The sequence below is a fragment of the Triticum dicoccoides genome, chromosome 2A (genome assembly GCF_002162155.2).
Source record: "Triticum dicoccoides isolate Atlit2015 ecotype Zavitan chromosome 2A, WEW_v2.0, whole genome shotgun sequence".
In the NCBI taxonomy this organism is placed as follows: Eukaryota; Viridiplantae; Streptophyta; class Magnoliopsida; order Poales; family Poaceae; genus Triticum; species Triticum dicoccoides.
In genome coordinates, this window is record NC_041382.1 from 767,003,277 (window position 1) to 767,019,127 (window position 15,851).

The following is a 15,851-nucleotide window of genomic DNA, read 5'->3' on the forward strand; positions in this document are numbered from 1 at the left end:
CCCCACCCCCTCTCTCTCTTCTTAGTTAGTAGATGTTTTTTAGTAGTAGTAGATGTTAATTTAGGGTTCATAGATAATGATTTTTAGTAGTAGTAGATGTTAATTAGTAGTAGTGATGGTACTAGTTAACTAGGGCAGTATGGTTAATAGTAGATGTTTTTTACTATTGTATAATGTAGTTTTTTTACTGTTTTTAGTAAGTGTTTAAAATAATTAGTAAATAAATTAATAAACTAGTTGAACTAGTTTAGTTTTAGTTGAACTAGTTTAATAAGTAAATTAATAAACTAGTTGAATTAATAGAACTAATGTATTTTTAGTAAGAAAATTAATATAACTAGTTGAACTAGTTTATTTTTAGTTAATTTTTTATAGTAAGTTTATATTTAGTAAGAACTATTTGAATTAATAGAACTAGTTGAACATGTCACATTTGTTGTTATTTTTTAGTTTAAGCAATTATTCCCGCATCAATGTCATTCGCTAGGGTTTTATTTATAGGGTTTTTGTTTTTACAGAAATCAAGGAGCCCCTCCATCATCCCCGCTGTAGTCCCCGTCACCGACCCCCTCCGACCTTGAGGTGAGACCAAACAAATCTCCATGTCAATATGAGTCCTATAAGATATGGTGTAGATAAAAACATGTATATCTTGTGTTGCTCAAATAGGATATGTGGTTGCCCAAGTGGCCGGTCATGTTTAGGTTACACCTCCGAGTGGCCTATGTTTTGCCGGAGTGTTGATTAATTTCCGTTCTGGTAAATTTTAGGCGATCGATATGTCCTATTTTAGCAAAAGATCATGCCAGAATTTTCCGTGAATTTTGACATGACTTGTGCTAGAATATGTAGGAAATATCGAGTGGCCTGGATTTTCTAGAAAAAATAATTAAACTACATTTCGGGTTGACATTAAGTCTGCCGAGGCTCCATCACCGAAGGACGAAAAATCAGTGAGGGGGTGTATCCACCATATATGAGAGAGGACGAAGAATCCCGACTATTGTCGTGGGGGTCGTTTCTCCTTCTTTTCCTTGTGCTAGACCTTTGTTATGCACTAGGGAAAGAAGGAGTAACGACCATCACCGACGGTCGCAAATGTCAGAGAGGAATCAGTGAGGGAGAGTCTCCACCATATAGACTCGGTAGACCGATAGTCAACCCGTGATGAATAATAATGATCTAATTTAATTTTTATAATACATATATTTAATTGTACAAGTTTAATATTTGAATTATGAACATTGGAAATGTCGTACTCAGACGACGAAAGTCTCCCGGGGGAGTGCGACTGGTGCCACGACGACTGGGGTTTCTGCGACAGGCCTCACCTGGACGAAGGTCGGCGCTTCAACATTAAGCTCGAGGAGGCCTTCGATTGTGATACGGTAAGTGATAACCCACAAGTATAGGGGAACGCAACAGTTTTTGATAAGTAAAAGTGTCGAACCCAACGAGGAGCTAAAGGCAGAACAAATATTCCGTCAAGTTCTATCGACCACCGATACAACTCTACGCACGCTTGACGTTCGCTTTACCTAGAACAAGTATGAAACTAGAAATATTTTGTAGGTGTTGTTGGATAGGGTTGCAAGGTAATAAAGAGCATGTAAATAAAAAGTAGGGGCTGTTTACATAAGGACACAACTAAGTTAGTTTTAGTAAAGATCTTTTTGTTACGAGAAAGTTATTTGTCCCTAGGCAATCGATAACTAGACCGGTAATCATTATTGCAATTTTATTTGAGGGAGAGGCATAAGCTAACATACTTTCTCTACTTGGATCATATGCACTTATGATTAGAACTCTAGCAAGCATCCGCAACTACTAAAGATCATTAAGGTAAAACTCAACCATAGCATTAAAGTATCAAGTCCTCTTTATCCCATACGCAAACAACCTACTTACTCGAGTATGTGCTTCTGTCACTCACGCCACCCACCACAAGCAAATCATGAACATATTGCAAACCCTACAGCGGGAATCCCTCACGCTTGCGCGACATGGAGAGCACCATAGGATGGCACCAATAATAAAACATGCAACTCAAACCAATCACGATCATCAAATAACCCATAGGACAAAACGGATCTACTCAAACATCATAGGATAGCCATACATTATTGGGAAATAATATATAGCGTTGAGCACCATGTTTAAGTAGAGATTACAGCGGGTAAAAGAGGGGTTACACCGCTTCATAGAGGATGGAAGAGTTGGTGATCATGGCGGTGAAGTTGTTAATGAAGATTGCGGTGATGATGATGGCCCCGGCGGTGTTTCGGCGCCACCGGAAGAGAGGGGGAGAGGGCCCCCCTTCCTCTTCTTCTTCCTTGACCTTCTACCTAGATGGGAGAAGGGTTTCCACTCTGGTCCTTGGTCTCCATTGCGTGGGAGGGGCGAGAGCCCCTCCGAGATTGGATCTGTCTCTCTGTCTCTCTCTGTTTCTGCGTTCTCCGGTTCTGTCCTTTCACCGTTTCTTATATTTCCGGAGATCCCTAACTCCGATTGGGCTGAAATTTTAACACGATCTCTATCCGGATATTAGCTTTCTTTCGGCTAAAGAAGGGCATCAACCGCCTTACGGGGTGGCCACGAGGGCCCAGGGCGCGCCCCCTGCCTCGTGGCCCCCTTGGGCATCGTCTCGCGTGGATTTTTCTTCCCAAAAATCACATATATTCCAAAAAAATCTCTGTCAGTTTTTATCCCATTTGGACTCCGTTTGATATGGATTTACTGCGAAACAAAAAACATGCAACAAATAGAAACTGGCACTAGGCACTGGATCAATATGTTAGTCCCAAAAATAGTATAAAAGTTGTCAAAAGTATGTGAAAGTTGTAGAATATTGGCATGGAACAATCAAAAATTATAGATACGACAGAGACGTATCAGTAAGCTACGAAGTAAAGTGTTTTTTTCATAATTAAGCTCGACTTCTACTACTTCAACGTGTAATTTTCATCTTTTACAATTCGACTAGCTTATCCCATGCCATGCAAGACGCTATGTCTTGGAGAGGATGGGTTTTGAAGATCATGAGAGGAATGAAACAAAGAAAATTAACCTAAGAACCCATCATGGTATGGATTTTGAGGTAAATCTATACAATTCTGAAAGTGTATCCCATTTTGGTTGCCCGGGTTGGGAAGCACTTTGCAAGATGTATGATTTTCAAGAGGGTATGTTTCTCACCATGGATCTTGCTGATCCTGACATCGACCAAGACAATTTGGACATTTGGGTCCTTATTGATACGCTTCCAATTCTACCGCTATGTGAGTTTCTCAAACATAGTTATTAAGTAATTTATATTGTTCATTTCAAAATAGTTGATAGCTTATTTCCATTGACAGCTTATTTTCATTGTTCAAACAATGTGCGGAACATGGTAGACAGAACCTACTACACCGATGGCTCTGAGTTAACTTATCAGGAGAAAAATCATCTGGTCGCATTTTGTACTGATGTTGAGAATTACAATATCTATAATAAAACTCCTCCACATTATGGTCAATATGTGTCACTAGTGCACGTGTTGAACTACGGTAACATCCATGGAGATGCCATGGTAAGATTTTTTACTATTACGACATCCGTGCATTTTTTGCATAAATTCTTTTAAAACTTAACTACATTGCTAACTACGAAGTTATTACTATGTTTTTCAACATGAAATCCTGGATGCTTGTGTGCCTCATCTGATGTATCAGAAAGGTCGCCTTAATGTTTTAAACATACAACCAGGTCATGCTACGAATCTCACATGTCCATATCGGATTTCTAAAAGAGGTGGAGACATGAAAATCACAGAATGGAAAAATGTATGGACAGTCGTAAGGATGTACTTGGAAGCAACATTGTGCGAAAGGCAAGAATTGGAGACAGGATAATCTCCATTCTCCATAATGGAGAGTCAGGGGCTGTCTTGTTTTATGCTATTTTACCTAAGAGAATATAGTAGGTCCTAAGAGAATGTAGTAGGTCCTATGAGGTACACTATTTATTATGTGGTACAATGTGTTAGAGTTGATGATGAGGAGTAGTTGTGATTATGACTAGTGACCAACTTGCTATGTGATGTCTCATTGATGAAAACGATGGTCATGAGGAGGTGTTATACGATAATGATGTATTATGATGATAAGTTGTTAATGATATGATGATGATGATGACGATGATATTTATTATATCATTGGGTGAAAGAACCGCGAATTAGTTTCAAGTGGATATCCATCCACTTAAAACTAGTCCATGGTTCTTTCACCCAGTGATGTAATAACTCATTATGATGTAAAATCAATCTCTAAATTGCTGCTGTATGAAAACTTGTATAAAGGTGTATGAATAAAACATGAAATAAAAAAGAAATAAAATACGAAATAATAATAGTAGCGCGTGCCAGGAGATGCGCTACTAGTAATTACCAGTAGCGCTGTTTGGAGAAAACGCTACTACTAAGTCGATATAGCAGTAGCGTGGGTTAACCCACGCCACTGTTAATCTTTAGCTATAGCGCCGTATCAGTAGCGCTCCAACCCGCGCTACTGATAGGCCTAAAACCCGCGCTGCTGCTAGGCTTTTCCCTAGTAGTGATGAAGGGTCACACCGCCGCTGCAGCAGCACCTTGCAATCGTACCCGAACCGTCGCGGAGCACCAAAACCCGGCACGACCGAGGAAACGCGCTTAACTCCACCTCCTGCAAGGGCCAAGAACAAGCAACTCGAGAAGATCTTCCCATCCTTGAACGGCCAGGCCAACACACCGCGAGCAGCACGGACAGACCATCGGCACCATCCCACCACTCCAGGCGGACATGCCCGTAGCGGCCACGGCCCTGCAACCCTGACCAGATCAAATCTGGACGGCGCCACCACCACCCACACGCGCGCTGGGGGCCTCCAACAGCAACTCCGGCGTCGCCCGCGACCCCAAGGGTACCACCACACAGCAGGAGCCGCCCGGCCACAGCGCGCGCAACATCTCCAGGCCGAGCCTCAACTCCCGCTGCAACCACGTACGGCCAGCCGCGCCACCACCTACGCCGTCGCCTGCCAGAGAGAGCCACCACGCGCCGGCCACACCTCTGCGAGTTCGCAGCCCAGCACCGCCGCACCCCGCACTCCCCACCATGCACCACCGCACCGAAAATCCGCCCACGCCGCCCCTTGACGCCGCTCCTCCGCGCGAAAGAGGTCCGTCGGGTGCGCCCTCCGCCTTTGACGGACGGGCGCCGCCACCACCGCCGGCGGCGGCGGCCAAGGGAGCATAGAGAGGGGGTTAGCGGGAGGCTAGGTTTTGCCCCTCCGGAGCCGCCCATGCAAGCAGCTCGGGAGGGAGAGGGGGTAGTTAGAGAGGGGAGTAAGAATGGATGACACAGCTTTTCTGCAACATCACCTGTGTTGCAAAAGTTCGTTCCGCAACAACACCTATGTTGCCAGAAAGTGAAGATGCAAAGAATATTCTGTAGCTTTACCTGTGTTGCAAAAAAACCTACAACACAGCCTCTATTTTATAAAAAAAAACCTGCAACACAGGTAATGCTGCAGCTGCACTACGTCAAACCCTTCTGATGAAGACGAGAAGTGGTGACCCGTAAAACATGAAGCACTTCCAACATGCAACGGGTTAAGTACAATGTATTTTTTTGCGGGTTAAGTACAATATAATTTTTTGCGGGTTAAGTACAATGTATTTTTTTGCGGGTTAAGTACAATGTATTTTGATACAAGAATTTATGAATTCGAATTTGCCCGAATATTTTGGCGAAAAAACCCTGAAAATGTCCAGAGATTTTCTGAAAACTGGATTTTCCAGTCTTGTCTTGACAAAAAAACAGACTCGAGAAAAAAAACTTGCGCTCCGTTGGAGTTGCCCACTGAGGCCATCAATTGAGCATAGACAAATGGCAACGGATTTAGGAACATGTTGCCATCGATAAAGCAAAAAAAATGTGTTTCTATCTTTTTTTCAGTTATACTAGTATTTATACACCACACATATTTGTCTATTTTTACCATTTGCTTGATCAGTCATTTTCTAATGTTTACTCTCAATTCTAGTACAAAAATAAATTTAACGTAACAAATTTCTGTAACCGGAACGTCTACAATTTTGAGATCTTAATTAGCACCAAATTTGAGGACAAAATTATCAGTGATGCACCTGGGCAGGCAGCGCAACACGGATGACAGAGCATATTAGTAGGACATTTTACATGTTTTGTTCCTAGGACTATAAATATTTGTAGATTTAACACATTGGCTAAGCACAATCTATCTATTACACTGGTAAATGTCTCTCATGATTCAAGAATGAGTGTGTAGCTGATTCACCAATGTGCATGCTTAGCATGGAAAAACAATGAATACCAATTAATCATGGTAGTAGGATGAATCCATGAACAAATGTGTGTGAAGGAGCTCAACTGCTCAAGCACTTCATTCATTTTATGCTTGGATGCTTTCTCTATATAATATCACCAGAGATTTTACTCTCGTTTTTTCCATGGAAAGCCCCATGGATCTCCAAGATAAAAATCATGTGGTTGTATTTGAGATATTGGAGCAAACTAATGTGCATGCTTAGCATGAAAAAAGAATGAATACCAATTAATCATGGTAGTAGCATGAATCCATGAACAGATGTGTGTGAAGGAGCTCGAGCACTTCATGCATTTTATGCTTGGATGCTTCCTCTATATAATATCACCAGACATTTTACTCTCGTTTTTCCCATGGAAAGCCCCATGAACCTCTGGGATAAAAATCATGCGGTTGTATTTGAGATATTGGACCAAACCAAGCATATACTACATTGTTGTAAAAGCATGTGCCGATACACACAAAATGATGTAGCTATTCACAAAGTGTCTCAGTTCTTCCTTAGATTGCCCGTGTCCAAGGGCTCAACCTCTATGCGAGTGAAGCTTGTGAAGGTGTCAAAGAGGATCCATCTGAGCGGCCCGTGGAGCTCGTGATTGTCGACTACCCTTACATGCATTTCGCCTGCCTCAAAAGTGTAGCCAAAGCAAACCACGAGGTGCGACTCCGCCTCCTTGCCCAATCCTCCAGGCTCCAGGGTACACCTTGGTCTCCAAGCCCTCTGCGTAGTAGTCCGTTCCTGCGACGAATGAGCCAAGCAACGGTCCCTTGGTGGGGATCATGCACACGATGACTGGCAGCATCCCGACGAAGTTTAGCAGTTTCTCCCAACACTTGACTTGAAGCTTACAGCGGGGCTCCCAGCCGGGTTGGTATAGGATGTAGCCTTCGCCCCTACGGTCATTGGCAGCACCTGAAGCACATGGTCTTCATCAGCGCCTCCTTCCTCTTTCCACACACTGCAGTTTTTGCACAACTCCAGCAAGTCTTCGGCGGTTTCAATCGGGATGTGGTACGCAAATGTGTCCACCCTAGGCTGCGCTCCAACGTGAGCTGGTGCTGGGCATCTAAGCACATCAAGCATGCCGGTATTGTGCAACTCCCTGCAAAATGGTATCCGCACAAGCTTTAGTTTCTTATGTCCAGCTACACGTAGGGACCGATCAAAAAATTCAGTCATCACCACTTATAAGCGTATAAAACTTACCATCATTTTGCATCAATCTACACGAGATTTGTTACGGGCTGAGTTAGGAATCTAGTGTTGGTTAGGTTCAAACAACAAGCAGTTAGGTTGGGCAGACCGGATTGAAATCAAGGGAGTGGGTTAATCCGTAAGCTATTATATAGAACTAGTAAGCTTGCACGTGTAACACACGTAATCTTAGGAATTTCATTAATGTTGTGATTATCCAACCTTGGACCTGTGCAAGAAAGGCATACCAAAGATGCTCTTTTTGTCAACATTGGTTAGATGTTCAAAACATCATAGAGCTTAAGTGCAGCCTTCTTGTCCCTTCTCATTCTGTGGAATCGGAAGCTTGAAACATAGAGCAACAAGAAAAGCTTTAGACACCATCAGGAGAAAAATGGCTAAATTTTGAGAGAAGAATATAAACATATGTACAATCGCGAAGCTATCAGAAAACTTGAGATCCCAACTTAGCAGTATGGTGAATTAGAAACCTCATTAAAATGATATCATTGTGACTAAAGTTCCAGGAAAAGAATCCCTACATTTTACACGTATTCTCTTCACTAAGGTAATTTGATGCATGAAAATACTTTGTCTGTACTCAAATCTTTTGTGCATGGCTTTAATTGAGCAGGAGAAGGTGTTAATGAAAATTTGGCAACACACGGAACATATAATCGTATTGAGGTGTTTTAAAGTATATTTGCACATTTACAATATCTGAAAGTGCTATTTACATGGACCAAGAGAAGGTCCCTTTAAATATTTCTGAAATTGGTATTTCTACATGTACCGGGAGATGGTCTACATACTTCTGAAAGTGCCAAGGACATGTATATCAAGATCAGATCCTTTTTAGGAGCATAAGAGATCTTGGCATATGCCCATAAAATGTAAAAAAAATGTGTTGTTGCTCCATTCACAAACATTGTGACATGTAAAAACAGTTTCGTGTGAACATACACCTTGAATGCTAAAACATATCAATTATGTTACCTGAGAACCAAGAACGCAATGAGGAAGCAAATAAAAAGTTAAAGAAAAATGAATGATTTGAAGATGAATAAATATAAAAATGGCCGTTTAGCTAATGTTGTATCCATATTGTTTTAGTAGCATAGGCAACAGCAATGCTTTTGCTATTTGGTTCATATCATCCCATAGAGCACATCTTAACACTATCTACTGCAAGACCACTTCAAACAGTGTGTCCATCTGTTTATAATATAAAAATCTGGGTATGTCCTATAAAAATATGCCGAGGGGTGCTTGCCTCTCTGGTCTCGTTTTTTAGATTGGATCGACCAAATTGCGGCAAAGAAACAGTATTCATACAGAGTTGGACCCAAAATCCTTGAAACTCGATACCGTCACTACAGAGTTATAGCAAGGAATTAATCGAAGGGGCTCACTACCTGAATTAGAGGGGGAATCAGTCAAACTTGCAATTTGAACAAACTGAGAAGGCCCAATTGACGCCCTCATCTTTAGCGTGGATGAGGCTCACCAGCAACTTGGCAGTGAGGTGCAGATGTTGTTATAGATGAAGCAGGGACACTACCACAATGCACAACTTGAGAACTTCACCAAAAATATCACAACTTTTCTAGATAGTGCTACCAATTTTGACTATGCTATAGTAGGCCTATTTGTCTTGCGAATATATGCAGAGAAGACCCCAAAACCATGTACGGCATCAGGAAAATAATCAAGACGGACGCTAGCCAAGCTAACCTATATGAAACGGAGAGATCAGGGTAAGCGATTAATGGCCAAATCAACCAGTTACCGATCAACTCCAGCTAGCAATGACTCGTAGGAAGATGGCAGCATCATGGTGCGGACGCCTGGCCTGAGCGGCGCCCCCAGATCCGTGCGGTCGACAATAAGCCTCGGCACCGACGGCGACACTATCCTCAGTGGCGTGATGATCACCCTCTGCAAACAACAATCATTTATATACAGTGAAGTCTGATCTTATGCCATCTTGGACGCATAGATTTCATCAGTTAGCATTCATGATAATCCTTACTTAAACAATGTATCAAAATATTAACATCAGTCATCTAAACTAAACTGTACGTAGGGTTCAATATCTCACCTGTGATGCAAATGTAAGGCTCAATATATCACTAAATGAAAGAAAAGTTGCAAACTGAACTTGACTCTTCATCGAGGATCCGGTGTTTCTAGAACTCTGCCCTTCTAAAGGAACACCTTCAAGGATGAAATACCAATTGTCGGTAGAGGAGGTGGAATAACTTGACTATCATTACTACACAAACCTGAACTCCGCCCTTCTAAAATCAGAGAAGATAACTGTTAATTTTACACCAATTTCATTAATACACAAACCTGGAATTTGGTACAAAGCTTTAGAACCTCATCATGCCCGTACAACAAATACCTCACAATTCACGTGCATTAGAGGTTAAGCCAAATTGAAACAAGGAAGAAACTAATTGAGGACTAATCTTCTCACCCTCCTACAAGAAGTCAAAAAGCAAGTAGTTAAAACTTACTGTTTCTTCTGCAATCGAATTTATATGGAGTACTCTTCACTCTGAAAAAAAACTTGAGATCTTCAACATTGGCCATTCTGGTTGTATTGGACTCCTTTCTTTCTTTGAAATACATTAATCAATTATTATTCGCTTCGAAGATAGCTAAAGGCCCATGCATCGCTACACAGAAAAAAAACGCACTACCTCAGATTCTTAAGAGTGTCAGGCTGCAGCCAACTGCTTGGTGCTTGGCCTGACACCCAACTAAGCTTAGCCCAGAGAACACAAAGTGCTACCTCTACAATTGACCTATACGCTAGCAACTAAGGACTATAAAAAAGGAAGTGTTGAGATATTACATCGAGAAATATACAACGCACACCAAACTTATCCCCCTTGTCCATGTGAAGAAGAAAACTAACATATGAAACAACAAAAGAATCTGAAGCCATGTTTGACTATCTAGTATTACTCTGAATTTATAGTGAAAATAGTTGTCTAGATTTTTATCACCGCATGTTTTGCCTGCAAGGCTACGATGAATCAGACTATATATGCACTTTGTTAAAACCAAGGTAATTGCTATTAACGTTGCCAAAACAAGATATAGCAACCAGCATATGTTCTTACCATCACCAAATAAAGGAAAATAAATGCAACCTTTCATTAGTACACACAAAAATATTAAAATGTCAACTAAGGAAAAAAAGTAAAACTAATTGACCTTTCCTTTGAGGAAAGGCAGTCAGAAGAAGAATCCATGAAGCCATTTTTTTTATTTGTACTACTTTCTGAGTGAGTTCATAACAGAACACGGTAAAACAAAAAAAGTAATGACAGATCTCAGTGGCATAAAAATCTTGGACTAAGCTACTGTCCTCTCCCTTTTGAATGGCACACAACCCTGATAAGACTATCCATCACCCGGGTTTCCACATAGAAAACTACAAATTACCATCGGTGGTTCTTTTTTAGGGACCATAACACTGGTTAACATTAAAAACACATGAACAAATAAAACAATTCTTATTCAAGCAACACAGACAATAAGTTATGAGGATATGCACATATCCATTCATGATGATAGAAATCAAAGAGAGGCAATGCCCGCACTTTGTTTGATGTATTAGATGGAGTGAAGCGTGTGAATGCCATGATATCACACACTTAGGCATATATCTACACTTTTTGGCCTCACTGGTAGTCGAGAGGACCAGATAACCTCCTTATTAACATCTGTCTGCACCGTCAGAATCTTCTTGTTTTACCAAGCCTGAAAATCACACCAAGCACCAAACCAATCTGTCAGTGGCACAAGAGACATCCGTAATACATCCGACCACAAGAGAGCAACAACCACTGACCAGAATACTTGTCATAGTGGTCATTGTGAAAAGTTGTTGGGCTTCCTTGCCGAACTGAACCTTGGCATTGTTGTTGCCAAACAGCTTGATTGAGGAAGCATTTGGTCTTGAAAAGCTCCCTGGACAGATTATGCAAAATCACCGCAATTTATCCTGACCTAAAAATCATATCAACCAATGAATATATGAAGCCCAACAGAGAAAGGGGACAGGATATAGCTACAAGTGTAATGATTCTGAAGTTTCAATCTCACTACAGCAGGGAGCTTCTGCACAGTGGTGGCGGCTCGGATTCTTGCTGGTGATAGCCTAATGCGCGTTAGAAGATGACGGTCGTGTAGATGCAGCGGAGGTACTGAATCTTGTACAAATTGGAGAGAGAAGAGAGAACAAGGTGGCTCACCGGAAAAGATTCAGATGGCGTCAGAAGCTGCCAGCAACAGCACGGCGTAAGGCGTCGGCAGCAGCCAGTAACCCCAGGGCGTAAGGCGCCATCGTCGGCAGTCCCAGGCCGGGGCGTGCGGGGCCCATGGCGAGCGGAAAATCGGCGGGCGGCCGGCGCAACCCCTGGTTGGCAGGCCTCAGGGGCAGCGGCTCCTCTAGCGGCTACATTCGTCTAAACCCCAGGTCACCAGGTGCGGCGGCGTGCGGCTTCCGCTGGCTTCGGCGGCCATCAGAGGCGAGGCGAGCGGCGAGGCGTGAAGGGGCGGCGGCGGGGCGAGCAGTTGGCCAGAAGGGGCGTGCGAGCGTGCGGGTGGGCGGCTTGACGATCGGCGACCATGGGGTGTGTTGGGGACGACTCGGCGAGCTTGAGGATCAGTGGTAGTGGTCCTCTAGTGGCGGCCTCGGCGACAGATCATGTGGGGCAGCAGCGCCTCCGCCTCCGGCAGTGTCGGCGGCGAGCGAGGAGGGCAGATAGATCCCCCGCGCTACGCATGTCGCACTGGGGGCGCGTGAGGAAGTCGTGCGATCGTGCGATGCGAGCAGTTATTATTTTGAAAAGGAAAAATTAATTAGTGGCGGGATGGTGTGGACTGCTAAGGCCAGTAAACGTGGTTTAGCGCTAAACATTGGAGCCATATGGACCATTGGATCGAGCTGTATGGATGGATGAGATTGTTTAGTTCTCCGTCCTCTCCTTCTTTTATAGTGGTAGTAGATAGTAGATAGATAAACAATGCAGAGAGAGCTTCTTACCTGGTGGTTGTGGTGTCAGACGTGATGGCCTCGTCACTCGTGCAGGGCATGACGTTATCGCCATCGGATGACGGCCGGACGCAACGAAGCCCCAAGTCCAGGCCCCTGACACAGAAGACCCCACCACCGCTGGAGTCGCCGGGGCGGCGCCGTCGAACAACGTACTCGGGGCCCTGCAGTTCAGCGAAAAATTCCGGTAATTAAGAAGAGGAATTCTCATTCAGAAATTGTAGTCAGCCAGATATCAAGAAACAGAGTGAAATCAAGAAAGCTTGGAACCATCCAATTTGCACATCGAGAAATCAAGAAACTCGATAGAGTGGAGCGGTCATTGCGATGCGAACTCACCGTGGTATGGTGAGAAAAGCGGCCTGTGTCGTGACGAATAAGAATTAGATCTACATACACCATATCTAAGTAGAATGGAAATCCAAAAGAAAGGTAGTTGGAACTCCATTGGATGAAACAAAATTCTTGTTTGGTACTTTTTTTTCTTTTGTTTTCCTCTTTTTAATAAACATTATATATTTTGTGTATACATGAGTAAGATTTTCTTGATACAGATTGAACATTTTTGAATGGTATGAATTATTATTTGAATGGAAATATATGAAGGATAGTTTTAAAAATATATTTTTGTAAAAAAATTCAAATGAAAATTATACCTTCTTAAATACTCGATGCAAAAAAAAAACTCATGCATCCATTTACAAAACATAAATTTAAAAATAAATAAAAACATACACATCAATATCCATATTATCCATGTAACGCCAATATATATATTAGCATATAACATACCCATATCATCCATTGATATATCAAATTTCCATATTATCATCCATCATCGCATATATCAAAGTTGCATATAAAAATTTACTAATAAATAACGAAAAAAAGGAAGGGGCGGTGATGACCTGGCTCCCTTCTATGGCGTTGTGCGGGGATGCCGACGTTGAGGTGGTGGGGAGGCCGGCGGCTCAGAGAGGCGGCAAATAAGGTATTGGCTGTGCCGGCAACACGACGATGGATCTGGGCCCAACAGCTGCGATTGGTGTGGAGGAGGGTGTTGAAGTGGTGGCCGTGGCAGCTGAGCAGAACTCATTGTGGAGGGTTAGAGCATCCCCAGCCGCGCCCCCAACAGCCCCCCACGCGCCTTTTTACGCGCCAGCGCCGAAAAAACCTCCCACTCGCGCCCTCAAGACGCCGAAATCCACCGACTTGGCCCGTTTTTGGGCCCGATGATCGCAGGCCGAACCCAGCACACCGGGGGCGCTCGGGGGCTCCGGCGCAAGGGGAAAACACACCTGGGCCATACTGTCCGGCGAAAAGTCAAGCCAATCGTCCAGATTCGTCTCCCACCCCCGCACGTTTGGCCACCACCCTGCCGATCCCAGCGCTGACCACCGCCCAGCACCGCTAAATAGGCCATTACCCGCCGGAAAAGAGAGAAGGTTTCGCCGCGGCAGCCTCTCCACCACCGTCCGGGCGAGTTTTCTGGCGCTCCGGTCGCGTAGGGAGGTATACCGGCGGGTATGCGCCCACCACACCGCCAGGTGTTCGGCGTTTTGTCTGCTCGGCGATGGACTCGGACGACGAGGATGCGCTCACGAGACTGCTGCAGGAGGAAGACGATGGCGACGTCCAGGACGAGGAACACCTCATGGTCCTCGCCGCCCTCGTCGGCCTGCTCGCGAGCAATGAAAAGCCACGGCGAGGTGGCTCGGCGCCAGGACGGCTGAAAGCAAAGAACCGGCATCATTTGGAAGGCTATTGCATGCTCTACTCCGAATACTTCGCCGATGCTCCACTGCACGGCGACAAAATATTTCGGCGCCGTTATCGGATGAGCCGAAAGATTTTCCTCGGGATTGTGAATTTCATCCGGGAGTTCGACAGCTACTTCAAGTGCAAGAAGGATTGCACCGGCAAACTTGGATTCACCTTAATCCAGAAGTGCACGACAGCTATGAGGATGCTTGCATATGGAGCTCCCGGTGATTCACTCGACGACTATGGGTGCATGGCCGAGTCCACGACCATTGAGTGTTTCTACAAGTTCTGCAGGGCAGTGGTGGAAGTGTTTGGACCGCAATACTTGCGAACACCCAATGCGGAAGACACTGCTCGGATCCTAGCACAGAATGCAGCAAGAGAATTTCCTGGAATTCTTGGAAGCATCGACTGCATACATTGGAAATAAAAGAAATGCCCATTTGCTTGGCAGGAGATGCATAAAGGCGCCAAAGGCGGTTGCAGTGTGGTACTTGAGGCGGTGGCCACACAGGACCTCTGGATTTGGCACTCCTTTGGTGTGCCAGGAACTCACAATGACATCAACGTGCTGCAGTGCTTCCCTTTCTTTGCCAGGCTTGTTGAAGGTCATTCTCCTCCGGTGAACTTCGAGGTCAATGGGCGGCAGTATAACAAGGGTTACTACCTAGCTGATGGCATCTATCCGAGATGGTCTACATTTGTAAAGACTATCTTAAACGTTGTTTCACGAGGCAAGAAGTCTCACTTTGCGAAGGTTCAGGAGGCTTGCAGGAAAGATATCGAGCGGGCATTTGGTGTGCTCCAATTTCGATTTGTTGTTGTCTGATACCTTGCTCAGACCTGGTCGAAAGATCAAATGTGGGAGATCATGACTTGTTGTGTCATCTTGCACAACATGATCATTGAGAGCGAGCAGGAAGAGCCAGTGTTTGATACCGAACCATACTACAGACAGGGTTCTCTTGCTCAAGTTGATCACCAACTACTGGCAACTTGGACAGTCTACCTCAATATGCGTCAGGAGATCCGAGACCCACAGGTGCATCAACAACTACATCACGATCTGGTGGAGCACCTATGGAGGCTCAAGGGCAACGCCTAGCTTCACGTGTGATGAAATATGAGTTTTTATTTGTTGAACTATATAATTTGTGTTTTACTATTTGTTGAACTATTTGATTTCTATTGATTTTCTGTGATGAACTATGCGATAAAAAATATTTGTGTTAAGTTCACGCCGAACTACGGCGAATATGGGCCGATTCACGCAGATATCGGGCTATTTTTTGCCGAAAGTGGGCCGAAAAGCGGGCACATTTACGCAAAAAAAAATGGGCCGATATCGGCGCCTGAGGGCAACGGCTGGGTGCCCAACCGTCCCAAAGCCGATTATATCACCGACTCGTCCTCAGGCGGCGATTTTTATGTCTC